The sequence below is a fragment of the Engystomops pustulosus genome, chromosome 3 (assembly GCF_040894005.1).
Source record: "Engystomops pustulosus chromosome 3, aEngPut4.maternal, whole genome shotgun sequence".
NCBI lineage: Eukaryota > Metazoa > Chordata > Amphibia > Anura > Leptodactylidae > Engystomops > Engystomops pustulosus.
The window spans coordinates 73,477,864-73,490,662 of record NC_092413.1 but is presented as its reverse complement, the minus strand read 5'-3'; the positions used below and the strand labels follow the sequence as shown (position 1 = coordinate 73,490,662).

The window sequence follows — 12,799 nt, the reverse complement described above, 5'->3', positions numbered from 1 at the left end:
GTGGGTCTCGGCTGATGTAGGGGTAAAGGTAAAGCCTATGATGTTGTGAGGCTAGATAATGGAGATATGGTAAGAATCACAGTTAATTTTATTAGGATCCTGACCCTGCCGTAGATGGAATTGCTTGAGTCATATTGATATCTAATGAATGGAGTTCCTGCTTCCCCAAATGCAGCAGAGCCAAGACTGCAATGACTACAGCGTTGGATCTGCTGCATATTTGGGAAGCAGGAACTCTGTGCATTATTTATCAATATCGTGCAAGGAGTTCCATACCCGGCAGTGTGGTCAGCCCATGACATGACCCTCTTAACTTCACGCCCTGTGATTTAGATGAGGTAAAATATTAAGATTTGAAGCTGTTCTGTTTTTAACCTGCTCTTGATTTTCCATGGTTTTTACAGGGAAATATTGTGCTCAGTATTTGACTTCAAACTTATACTTTTTCTTTGTATATGTTTCATCCCTGAATTTGACAGAATTGAGGCAGCATTTACTCCAAAGCATAAATGCACGTTCACACATTCAGTTTTTCTGATGCAGTTTTTTAAAACCAAAAGCAGGTGGTGAATATGGATATGGAGATATCATTTAGAGGTTATACTCCTCCTCCTTTTTTTCACTCCACTCCTGCATTGAAATAATAATAATTCTTTATATAGCGCTCACAGATTACACAGCACTGCACAGAGCTTGCCAAATCAGTCCCTGTCACCCATGGAGCTCACAATCTAATGAACTGCATGCATTAACATCCCGTTTACATTGTGTTTTGTGAATGCAAATGTTAACAGTAATGTAATCACCTCTGTTGTATTGTGTTTCAAAACACAATGAAAACGCAACCAAAAGCACTGTGTGCCCTTAGAATACTGACCAAAATACTACTGGGTGAAAGTGGTTTAATGGAGCGCTCACACGTGTGTTTTTGCATGTTACTAAGCTTTTGGGTGTCACACATTCAGTTTTTCAGATGCAGGTTTTGATGACCAAACCAGGAATGGAGTAAAAGTAGGAGGAGGAGCAGCACCTTTCAATTATTTGTCTCACCCATTATCATCCACACCTTCTTTTGGCTTCAAAAACTGCATCTGAAAAACTGAACGTGTGCCATCACCCTTTTTCTTCATTTTTGAAAATTTTAACACAGTTGCTAACACTTCCAGAAATGAATAAACATGGAGTCCAACCAGCCAATTTCATGGTAACCTTCAAAAAATGCAAGCGGTTTGCGATGTGTTTAAAATTGCACCAAAATGCACTGTGTGACCATAACCTAAGGAGCTGTTGGATCACATTTGGGTGTGTCTGGTTAAAGACTCAGGTGGAGTTATGAAGGGTAGAAAATGTAGATGTTTGAAGGTGTGAAGGACTTGTGAGTGGAAAGGTGATATATGCTAAAGGGGTAAGCAAAAAATGGAAAATACCTTTGTATATTCTTTTTTCTTTTATGTTAAATGGTTATTTCCATGTATTCCAGTTCCAATGGGAAAAAAGGTTGAATGCATGGAAGTTATGGAAATAACCAAACTGGCTGTTTTACACCTTCTCCATTACTGCATGCTAAACCTCTATATCTATTGTAGACAGCACAGCATAATATTTGAGTTACAGTAACAACACTGTACTATGCTGTTTCCATGGCTCATGTTAATTGTTTGTGAGTTATGAAAAAGTTTTAAAAAGCTTAAAGGAATAATTAAAAGAAGCATTCCCAACATTCTGAGAAACATTCTGACATAGCCACAGGATATACAATAAATGTCTCAAATGTACATGGGAAAAATCTATTAATGTTCACATGCAGCGTAGTAAATCATGCAAAACTTTTTTCTTTTTGCAAAGTTCGCTATTGTTAGGTTTTTTTCAGTATTGTGCCTAATTTGTCGTTAGTTTCCAGGTTTTTGATGTATGAAAATATTGCAATTTTGGTGCAGATCCATTAAACGTTGCACAAAAAGTCACAGAAACACTCCAGCTCACAACTGACTTCTTTTATGGCAAATGATGACAAGCGTCACTTCCAGTGCTGTTTTTCAGTTGTAACTAAAAAGTTATTAAAAAGGTTCCTAATATTTGGTATTAGGTGATGACTCTGCACATTCAGGAGCATTAGGCAGTGCTGCTGGCTGGATCTCTTGTATGATAACATTTCTTGTTTGAATTTCCTTGGCTGGCTGAGGGCGCGTTCACACGTTGCGTTTTGGTTGCGTTTTCATTGCGTTTGGAACGCATATACAACAGCTGATGTGAGGTAATTTGCCTAATTACATTACCGTTTATGTTTGGAAACGCAATGTTAACGCATGCGTTAACAAAACGCATGCGTTAATGCTTTGTTAACGCATGCGTTAACATCGCGTTTATGATGCGTTTTGTTAACACATGCGTTAACAGTGATGAAATTAGGCAAATCACCTCTCCTCAGCTGTTGTATATGCGTTTCAAACGCAATGAAAACGCAGGTCAAAACGCAACGTGTGAACGCGCCCTTAGACATTTTGTCAAGGTCTGTGTATTGAGCCTGGACTGTTTGTAGCATTGTCATTTTATGTATCTGTGCAGAATTATTGATATGTTTTTCACATCGGAATCTTATTTTAATTTTCTTGCCCTTGCATTCTGGAGTCTGCTTCGCATCTACTTGCAGTAGCTTGAGACATTTTTGCGACATTTGACAATAATGTGACTGGGAAAAAATACATAAACAGGCGCAAATAAGCACCAGAATAAAGAAAACTATGACAAATGTTCCCCGTGGTGCTTGTTGCTATTTCAGTGGAAACGCATCTGCGATCAGGCAAAGCTCCTCCCATTTTGTAGCGCAATTCAAAAACTTTTTATTGTGGCCTTTAAAGTGGAAGTGGTGGTGTTCTTTTTTTCTTTCTATGCCTGTTACGCCTTAATTTATTAAGTGTTGGTGTTTCCAACACTATCGACTTGTTCTAATTTTTGACTCATTTTTTGGCTCAATTTGTGGTGCAAAAAGAGAGCAGCTAAAAGCTGGTCTAAGGAGTTCTAAACCTTTTAGTCCGTGTGCCAATTCATGAATTCCTCGCACCACAAACTTACATTGCACTGAAAAATATAGCATGGTTCCCTAAAGTGCAGCTCCATGTTGATATTGTATGTCACTCTTAGTAATGTTTTCTCTTCATATGCAGAGTATAGTTCTAATGTAACATGGTCAATGTTGACCCCATAGTAAAGGGGTATTGTGCATGTACCCTCCTATCCCATGCATAGACAGTTTTAGTAGAAGTGATAAACATTATTTAATTCTGTGCAGCCCCATGCACCAGAACATTTAGGTCTGGATGAAAGCACAATAAAGACATAATGGCAGCCTTGGATTGTTCTCATGGTAATCCACTTGTCATTATTCCTGATATTTTGAAATGCAGTGAGCGGAGCTGACGGCAAGGTAATTATAGGTTTGGAATGTGTTAAATGACCGAACAATAGCAGAGGTTTTTGCATTTTCCTACTCTTATGGATGAATGCCTTTCCTGGTGGGTGATAGTGACATATTCCTACTCATTCTTTCTGCTGCTTCTTATGACTCAGTCTCTGTATTGTATTGAATGGTCATAAGATTTAGGCTCCTTTTTTGAATGATTACAAAGTTTGGAGATTATGGATGTTATGTGTATCAAAGCTACAATGTAGGTTTCAATGTGTACAACACAGTGGAATATCTCTATTGCACTACTAAGGTGTCTATTTCATCTCTGCAGTCTCCACGGGCAACAGCAACACAAAGGATTTGTATCACAGTATATTTAATGGCTGTTTCACAGGAACGTGTGCAGCCTGTGTAAACTTGCCGTATGGTGACACGATCCCACAGGCTGCACAGGAAGCGAGGACGGGTGTCCCTGCATTATATAGAAATATAATTCAAGGATATAATTAATATAAATATAATTCCTATGCCTGGGCAGCCTGCAGGATCTTGCCATTATACGGCAAGCTTACACGGGCTCCACAAGTTCCTCTGAAACATCCTTAAATCTGTGCCTTATTCTCTTGAAAACTTAGCTAAGGCACAATCTGCAAATAGGAAATTAAGCTGAAATAAAATATTCATAGAGTAGATAATTTCCAACGCTATATTAAAAGAGGTCTCATACTGTGAACTTATAACATTTTATAGATAGGAATCCATATATAAAAAGTCCTGTTAGTAGAATTGGAAAACTTCTCCTCAAAGAGCATCTCGTAGAACTCAGCATTGGTATCTACAGAGGCTTTCTAAGAATTTGGTGAGAAATATAAGTGACCCATTTAACTTTCCAGTCAGCCTCTATATTTTGGAAATTTTGTGTATTCATTAGCGCACATGTATCTTTTTTGTTTTGCATGGCTTTTTCAATTTTTGTGTGTTTTTTTTTTTTTTTTTTTTAGCACTTTTGCTACTTTGTGTTTAAGCCATTCTCCCTTCAAAGCTCGCCATCGTCGAGTTTACTGCAGTGTTCCCATAGTTATCACCCAATTCCCAATGTGGAAGCCGCAACTATTTTAAAAGGTCACCAAAAAGTAGCAACTTTTTGAGCACAAATACAAAATTAAGATACATGTAACCTATTGGGAGACATGTCTTTTTTTGTTTTCTTTACTGTTGCACATTTTCTGATTTTATGCACCTTTTTGTGAGCATTTGTGCAACTTTTTTGTGGCTGTACCACGGTTTTAAGAAATTTGCTGTGTGTATGTGTTTGTTGTAGTGTTCCTAACTAGAGATGAGCGAACATACTCGTCCGAGCTTGATGCTCGTTCGAGCATTAGCGTACTCGAAACTGCTCGTTGCTCGGACGAATACTTCGCCCCCTCAAGCAGCTCCCGCCGTTTTGCTTTTTGGCGGCCAGAAACAGAGCCAATCACAAGCCAGGAGACTCTGCACTCCACCCAGCATGACGTGGTACCCTTATACGTCGATAGCAGTGGTTGGCTGGCCAGATCAGGTGACCCTGGAATAGACTAGCCCCTGCCTGCGCTGCTCGGATCATTCTGTGTCTGGATGCCGCTAGGGAGAGAGCTGCTGCTGGTCAGGGAAAGCGTTAGGCTGTTCAATTAGAATAGTGTTAGGCAGGAGTGATTCTACAAGAACCCAACAGCCCTTCTTAGGGCTACAATAACGTTATACTTTTTTTTTTTTTTTTTTTTTTTTTTTATTTGCAGCTTGTACCATATTGTGAGGAATTTGCAGGGGGACTTGCTACCGTTGTGTTTAGCTCTTAGTGACACACATATCCACCTCAAACACCAAAGTGGGAAAATTTATTAGGGGTTTGATTTCAATTAGGCACAGTCTGCCATTTACTTTTTATTTTACGTTTATTTTTTCATAACTCAGCGTCATCTCATGTGGCATAGCAGTGTGCTTTCATACTTGGCTAGAAAATAGCCATAGGAGAATCCAAACGGCTTACTTACGCCTACAATAGCGTTATATATATTTTATTTCTGGTTGATCTGCTGGTGGCTGTCCTTGCTGCAGTGCATCTACTACAAAATTGTGAGGAATTTGTAGTGAGACTTGCGACCGTTGTGTTTAGCGCTTAGTGACGCACATATCCATCGCAAAGACCGAAGTGGGAAAATTTATTAGGGGTTTGATTTCAATTAGGCACAGTGTGCCAGTTTCTTTTTATTTTACGTTTATTTTTTTAATAACTCAGTGTCATCTCATCTGGCATAGCAGTGTGCTTTCATACTTGGCTAGAAAATAGCCATAGCAATAGGATAGCATCGTTTGGTTTTAAAAACTAAAAAACACAAAAAAAAGTTAAAAAAATTAAAGTTATAACTTTCATTTTCAAAATGTTTAACCCGAGGGCTAGGGGTAGAGGACGAGGGCGGGGACGTGGGCGTCCAACTACTGCAGGGGTCAGAGGCCGTGGTCCTGGGCGGGGTGAGACACCACCTGCTGATGAGGGAGCAAGGGAACGCCGCAGAGCTACACTCCCTAGGTTCATGTCTGAAGTTACTGGGACTCGTGGTAGAGCACTGTTGAGGCCAGAACAGTGCGAACAGGTGATGTTGTGGATTGCCGACAATGCTTCGAGCAATTTGTCCACCAGTCAGTCTTCCACGCAGTCCACCCATGTCACCGAAATCGGCACTCCTCCAGCTCCTGCACCTCAGCCTCCTCCCCCCCAGTCTACCCCCTCCCAGGAAAATTTGGCATTTGAACCGGCATACTCTGAGGAACTGTTTTCTGGACCCTTCCCACAGTCACAAACCACTTGTCCGGTTGCTGCTGAGCAATTTTCCGATGCCCAGGTTTTCCACCAGTCGCAGTCTGTGGGTGATGATGACCTTCTTGACGTAGTGGAAGAAGTGTGTAAAGAGGTGTCCGACGATGAGGAGACACGGTTGTCAGACAGTGGTGAAGTTGTTGTCAGGGCAGGAAGTCCGAGGGGGGAGCAGACTGAGGGATCGGAGGATGATGAGGTGACAGACCCAAGCTGGGTTGAGAGGCCGGGTGAACACAGTGCTTCTGAGACGGAGGAGAGTCCTCAACCAGAACAGGTTGGAAGAGGCAGTGGTGGGGCCAGACGGAGAGGCAGGGCCAGAGCAGGTGCATCAGCGCCAAATGTTGCCCGTAGTCAAGCTCCCGTGGCGAGGGCTAGATTTTCAGAAGTCTGGAGGTTCTTTAAAGAAACACCGGATGACCGACGGACTGTGGTGTGCAACCTTTGCCAAACCAGGATCAGCAGGGGTTCCACCACTACTAGCTTAACTACCACCAGTATGCGCAGGCATATGAATGCTAAACACCCCACTCAGTGGCACCAAGCCCGTTCACCTCCGGCCTTGCACACCACTGCTCCTTCCCCTGTGTCAGCTGATAGTCAGCCCCCTGCCCAGGACCCTGGCACAAAAACCCCATTGTCGCCTCCACGATCCTCCACAGCATCCACCAGCGTTCAGCTCTCCATACCCCAGACGCTGGAGCGCAAAAGGAAATATAGTGCAACCCACCCGCACGCCCAAGCCCTTAATGTCCACATCTCCAGATTGCTTAGCCTGGAGATGCTGCCCTATAGGCTAGTAGAGACCGAGGCCTTTCGCAACCTCATGGCGGCGGCCGCCCCTCGGTATTCGGTCCCCAGCCGCCACTTCTTTTCCCGATGTGCCGTCCCAGCCCTGCACCAGCACGTGTCAGACAACATCATCCGTGCCCTGACCAACGCCGTTTCTGACAAGGTCCACCTGACCACGGACACGTGGACGAGTGCTGCCGGGCAGGGCCACTATATATCGCTGACGGCACATTGAGTTAACTTGGTGGAGGCTGGGACCGAGTCTGACCCTGCGGCTGGTCATATACTGCCGACGCCGAGGATTGCGGGGCCTACCTCGGTCCAGGTCTTTCAGGCATACTATGCCTCCTCCTCCCACCCCTCCTCCACCTCCTCCTCCGAACTACCATCCGTGGGCATGGCGCCATCAATCGGTAGCTCTAGGCACAGCAGCAGTGCCGTCGCTAAACGACAGCAGGCGGTGCTCACACTGCTGAGCCTAGGCGATAAAAGGCACACCGCCCAAGAACTATTACAGGGCATCACGGCGCAGACTGATCTGTGGCTGGCACCGCTGAACCTGAAGCCAGGCATGGTTGTGTGTGACAACGACCGTAACCTGGTGGCGGCTCTGCAACTCGGCAGACTGACACATGTGCCATGCCTGGCCCATGTGTTAAATCTGATAGTTCAGCGTTTCCTCAAGACATACCCCAATCTGTCTGATTTGCTCACGAAGGTGCGCCGCATCTGTGCGCATTTCAGGAAGTCCAGCACAGATGCTGCCACTCTCAGGGCAGCGCAGCGCCGCCTCTAACTGCCCGCTCACCGACTGTTGTGCGACGTGCCCACGAGGTGGAATTCAACATTAACCATGTTATCCAGAGTTTACCAGCAGCGCAGAGCGATTGTAGACTGCCAGATGTCAGCTTCCACCAGAACTGGTAGTCAGGTCAGTCAGCTTCCTCAAGTCTACAATGAGGAGTGGACGTGGATGTCTGATATCTGTCAGGTGCTGAGTAACTTCGAGAAGTCAACACAGATGGTCAGTGGCGATGCCGCCATCATCAGCCTCACCATCCCGCTGCTTGGCCTGTTGAAAAACTCGGAAGCTTTGCGCTCGTCACAAGAGACGGGGGAAGAAGATTCCCTTGTTGATAGCCAAAGCACCCTTAGGTCTGTTTCTCAGCGCATATCGGAGGAGGTGGAGGTGGAGGAGGATGAGGAGGAAGAGGAGGAGAATGTTGGCGAGACACAAGAGGGGACCATTGTTGAGTCCTTCACTGTTCAGCGTGTATGGGCAGAAGAAGAGAAGTTGGAGGAGTTGGAGGAGGAGGAAATGGACAGTCAGGCCAGTGAGGGGAGTGAATTCTTACGCGTTGGTACTCTGGCGCATATGGCAGATTTCATGCTAGGCTGCCTATCCCGTGACCCTCGCGTTCAAAGAATTTATTCCAGCACCGATTACTGGGTATTCACTCTCCTGGACCCACGGTACAAGCAAAATCTTTCCACTCTCATCCCTGGAGAGGAAAGGAGTGTGAGAATGCACGAATACCAGCAGGCCCTGGTGCACAAGCTGAAACACTATTTCCCTTCTGACAGCGCTAGCGGCAGAGTGTGTAGTTCTGCGGGACAAGTAGCGAGGGAGAGTAGGCGAGCAGGCAGCTTGTCCAGCACTGGCAAGGGTACGCTTTACAAGGCTTTTGCCAGCTTTATGTCACCCCAGCAAGACACTGTCACCTGTCCCCAGTCTCGGCAGAGTAGTGCTGATCTTTACAGAAAGATGGTGAGGGAGTACGTAGCTGACCATACCATCGTCCTAAATGATCACACAGCTCCCTACAACTACTGGGTTTCAAAGCTGGACATGTGGCACGAACTGGCGCTCTACGCCTTGGAGGTTCTTGCCTGCCCTGCCGCTAGCGTCTTGTCCAAGCGGGTTTTCAGTGCAGCTGGTGGCATTATCACCGATTAGCGTACACGCCTGTCGACTGACAGGCTGACGCTTATTAAGATGAATAAAGCCTGGATTTCTCATAATTTCCAATCTCCACCAGGTGAAGGAAGCTCAACCTGAATAATTTATGCACTCCTCCTCCTCCTCATTTTCCTCCTTCTCCTCCTCTTTGTACACTAAAGCAGAGGAAACTGGCTATTTTTTGACAGGGCCCACTGGCTCTAGCTATAGTACTTTATGCATTTAATTTTTCTGGAGGGCCACCTACCCGGTCCTCTGTTTTAAACAATTTTTGGGAGTGCCACATACAGGCACTCAATCTATTTCATTTTTCTGGAGGGCCACCTACCTGCTCCTCTGGTTTGAAAACTTTTTTGGACTGCCACATACAGGCACTATCCAAATTAAATTGTCTCCATAGCAGCCTCCACACGATGTCTCCATTGCTACCTCCAAAAGTCGTCCATATAGCTGCCTCCATACATCGTCCCCTTATCAAACGAGGTGTGTCAGGCAGAAATTTGGGTTGTTTTCATGGATTCCACATCAAAGTTGTTAACTTTGTCGCCACCCTGCTGTGTTATCCACAAAATATACTGGCAAACTTTTACCATTTACGGATATTATTTCAGCGCTTCTTGCGCATCTGTTTACATTCCCCTCACCCGCCATATCCCAAACTTATAAGAACGCTACTACACTTAACTTGGTGCAGGCTGGGACCGAGTCTGACCCTGGGGCTGGTCATATACTGCCGACGCAGAGGATTGCGGGGCCTACTTCGGTCCAGGTCTCAAAGGCCTACTATACATCCTCCTCCTCCCACCCCTCCTCCTCCTCCGAATTACCATCCGTGGGCATGGCGCCATCAGTCGGTAGCTCTAGGCACAGCAGCAGTGCCGTCGCTAAGCGACAGCAGGCGGTGCTCAAACTGCTGAGCCTAGGCGATAAAAGGCACACCGCCCAAGAGCTATTACAGGGCATTCCACATCAAACTTGTTATCTTTGTCGCCACCCTGCTGTGTAATCCACAAAATATACTGGCAAACTTTTACCATTTACGGATATTATTTCAGCGCTTCTTGCGCATCTGTTTACATTCCCCTCACCCGCCATATCCTAAACTTATAAGAACGCTACTACACTTGATCTTATACAAAAGGTTCTTAGAAGTGCTGTTTGGGGAGTAGCCTAGAGACAGGGGCTTGGATTGGCGAAAGCTCGCCTGGCAGCGGAGCGCCAGCTCCATGCCAAGAACCAACTAACATAGTTTTAACTGCAGCACCTTTAATCTACTACTAGTTCACTGCCTCCATACATGGTCCCCTTATCAAACGAGCTGTGTCAGGCAGAATTTTGGGTTGTTTTCATGGCTTCCACATCAAACTTGTTTACTTTGTCGCCACCCTGCTGTGTAATCCACAAAATATACTGGCAAACTTTTATCATGTACCGATATTATTTGAACGCTTCTTGCTCACCTCCTTTGGTTCCTCTCTGCCACCCATTGGTTTGAAGCCTGAGTCCATTTAGGGTATGTCGCCATGCCACTCTCTAGCCTGCCGCTGCTGCCGCTGCCTCTGCATGCCGTCCCCTATAGTGTCAGGGTCAATTATTGGATGTTTTAGATGCTATCTAGCTTCATTCTGTCACTCTGTCATGGCCATGCTGTTGCCCATAATTTTGGCATAATGGTGCGTTTAAGCAGCCTCAGCGGCATCCATGCATGCTGCCCCTGCTGTTTCCTGTCCATTTCCGTGGTGTTTCCATCCTTTTCTGAGGTTCCCAGGTGTTTGGCCAAGCTTCCCTGTGCAGAGCCTTGGTCCCCTTGAAAAATGCTCGAGTCTCCCATTGACTTCAATGGGGCTCGTTATTCGAGACGAGCACTCGAGCATCGGGAAAAGTTCGTCTCGAATAACGAGTACCCGAGCATTTTAGTGCTCACTCATCTCTATTCCTAACGTATTTGGGTGCCTCAGACCTCATGATGTATCTGCCGGGGCACTGCCAACCTGGGGGAGTTTTCAGTAAAAGTCTGCAAAAATTCAGCTCTAAACATTTGCAGATTTTAAAAAAGTGAGCAGGCACAAGGAAGGAACGCCGGACCACTCCAGCGGCTACGCCCCATTGATGCCCTCTTCACACTGACATGATGTAGTCACCATAATTATCGCAACTTCTTGCAGTGCACAATGAATTACAAATATTTTAGTGTTTGTATGCCAGAAAACTGGCATAGAAGGGCTGATAAATCTCTCCCAATGTTTTCATGTATCTCGGACTGAGATACATAAGTGTGGCAACAGCAGACAACTTTGAAAAGAGGCAGAAGAAATATAATGATGTCCCAGGATAAAAGCCAAAGTTGGCATCATTTAAATACAGTGAAGGGAACTGGCCCCATCCTGGAAAACGTATTTGCATATTTCTCAGAATCCCCCAGTTGACCATGAATGGTTGAGGGTGCATTTGAACGTTTAGATTTTCAGAACCAGAGGAGAAAAAGAGGAGTTGCCGCTCTATATCCTATGGATGCCCTATCCATGCTATTGACTTAGAAAATTGTGGTGCCCACTCTTCATGAATCTCTGCACTATAATGACAAAGAGCACCAAATTATTTTACATGATAAATGTGGTCCATGGAACAACCACTTCAGTAATGAAATTTGTGTTGCGTGGAGAATACATATGTGGCATGGACACTTCTTAAATACATACAAAAAAGCAGTTTGCACTAAAAAGAACATACAAAGTCAGACAGGTCCCTCTCCCCCAGTAACACAGCTACATGCAGGTCCCTCTCCCCCAGTAACACAGCTACATGCAGGTCCCTCTCCCCCAGTAACACAGCTACATGCAGGTCCCTCTCCCCCAGTAACACAGCTACATGCAGGTCCCTCTCCCCCAGTAACACAGCTACATGCAGGTCCCTCTCCCCCAGTAACACAGCTACATGCAGGTCCCTCTCCCCCAGTAACACAGCTACATGCAGGTCCCTCTCCCCCAGTAACACAGCTACATGCAGGTCCCTCTCCCCCAGTAACACAGCTACATGCAGGTCCCTCTCCCCCAGTAACACAGCTACATGCAGGTCCCTCTCCCCCAGTAACACAGCTACATGCAGGTCCCTCTCCCCCAGTAACACAGCTACATGCAGGTCCCTCTCCCCCAGTAACACAGCTACATGCAGGTCCCTCTCCCCCAGTAACACAGCTACATGCAGGTCCCTCTCCCCCAGTAACACAGCTACATGCAGGTCCCTCTCCCCCAGTAACACAGCTACATGCAGGTCCCTCTCCCCCAGTAACACAGCTACATGCAGGTCCCTCTCCCCCAGTAACACAGCTACATGCAGGTCCCACATTAGGTATTGCCGCGTCCGAAAATGCCCGATCCATCAAAAGGTCGCACAGTCCCAAAAATTATAGTAATGAAAACGGCATCAAAATTCGCCAAAAATGACACTATCCACAGCTCTGTACACCAAAGTATGAAAAAGTTATTGGCCCCAGAAGATGGCAAAATAAAAAAAAAATATTTTGTACAGGAGGTTTTAATTTTTGTAAATGTATGAAAACATTATAAAACCTATACAAATTTGGTATCCACATGATCGTACCGACCCAAAGAATAAAGTAGACATGTCATTTGGGATGCAGAGTGAAAGCTGTAAAATCCAAGCCCACAAGAAAACGTCACAAATGTGGTTTTTCACCATTTTCACTGCATTTGGAATTTTTTTCCCACTTCCCAGTACATGCCATGGAATATTAAATACCGTCACTATGAAGTGCAATTTGTTACGCAGA

The 12,799-nt window shown here is 45.3% G+C and overlaps 1 protein-coding gene across 7 annotated transcripts in view; it reads left to right on the top strand.

Moving 5' to 3' along the window:
* TIAM2 (TIAM Rac1 associated GEF 2) overlaps positions 1-12,799 on the top strand; it is a 185,049-nt gene that overhangs the window by 128,963 nt on the left and 43,287 nt on the right. The window contains exon 1 of one of the 7 annotated variants that reach the window (XM_072141083.1): positions 1,080-1,204. The exons of 5 other annotated variants lie outside the window; for them this stretch is intronic. The gene's annotated coding sequence lies outside the window, so the exon portion shown is untranslated. Of the gene's footprint in view, positions 1-1,079; positions 1,205-1,250; positions 1,406-12,799 lie in introns of those variants that run through there. One more of the 7 variants, XM_072141082.1, reaches the window with a different exon arrangement.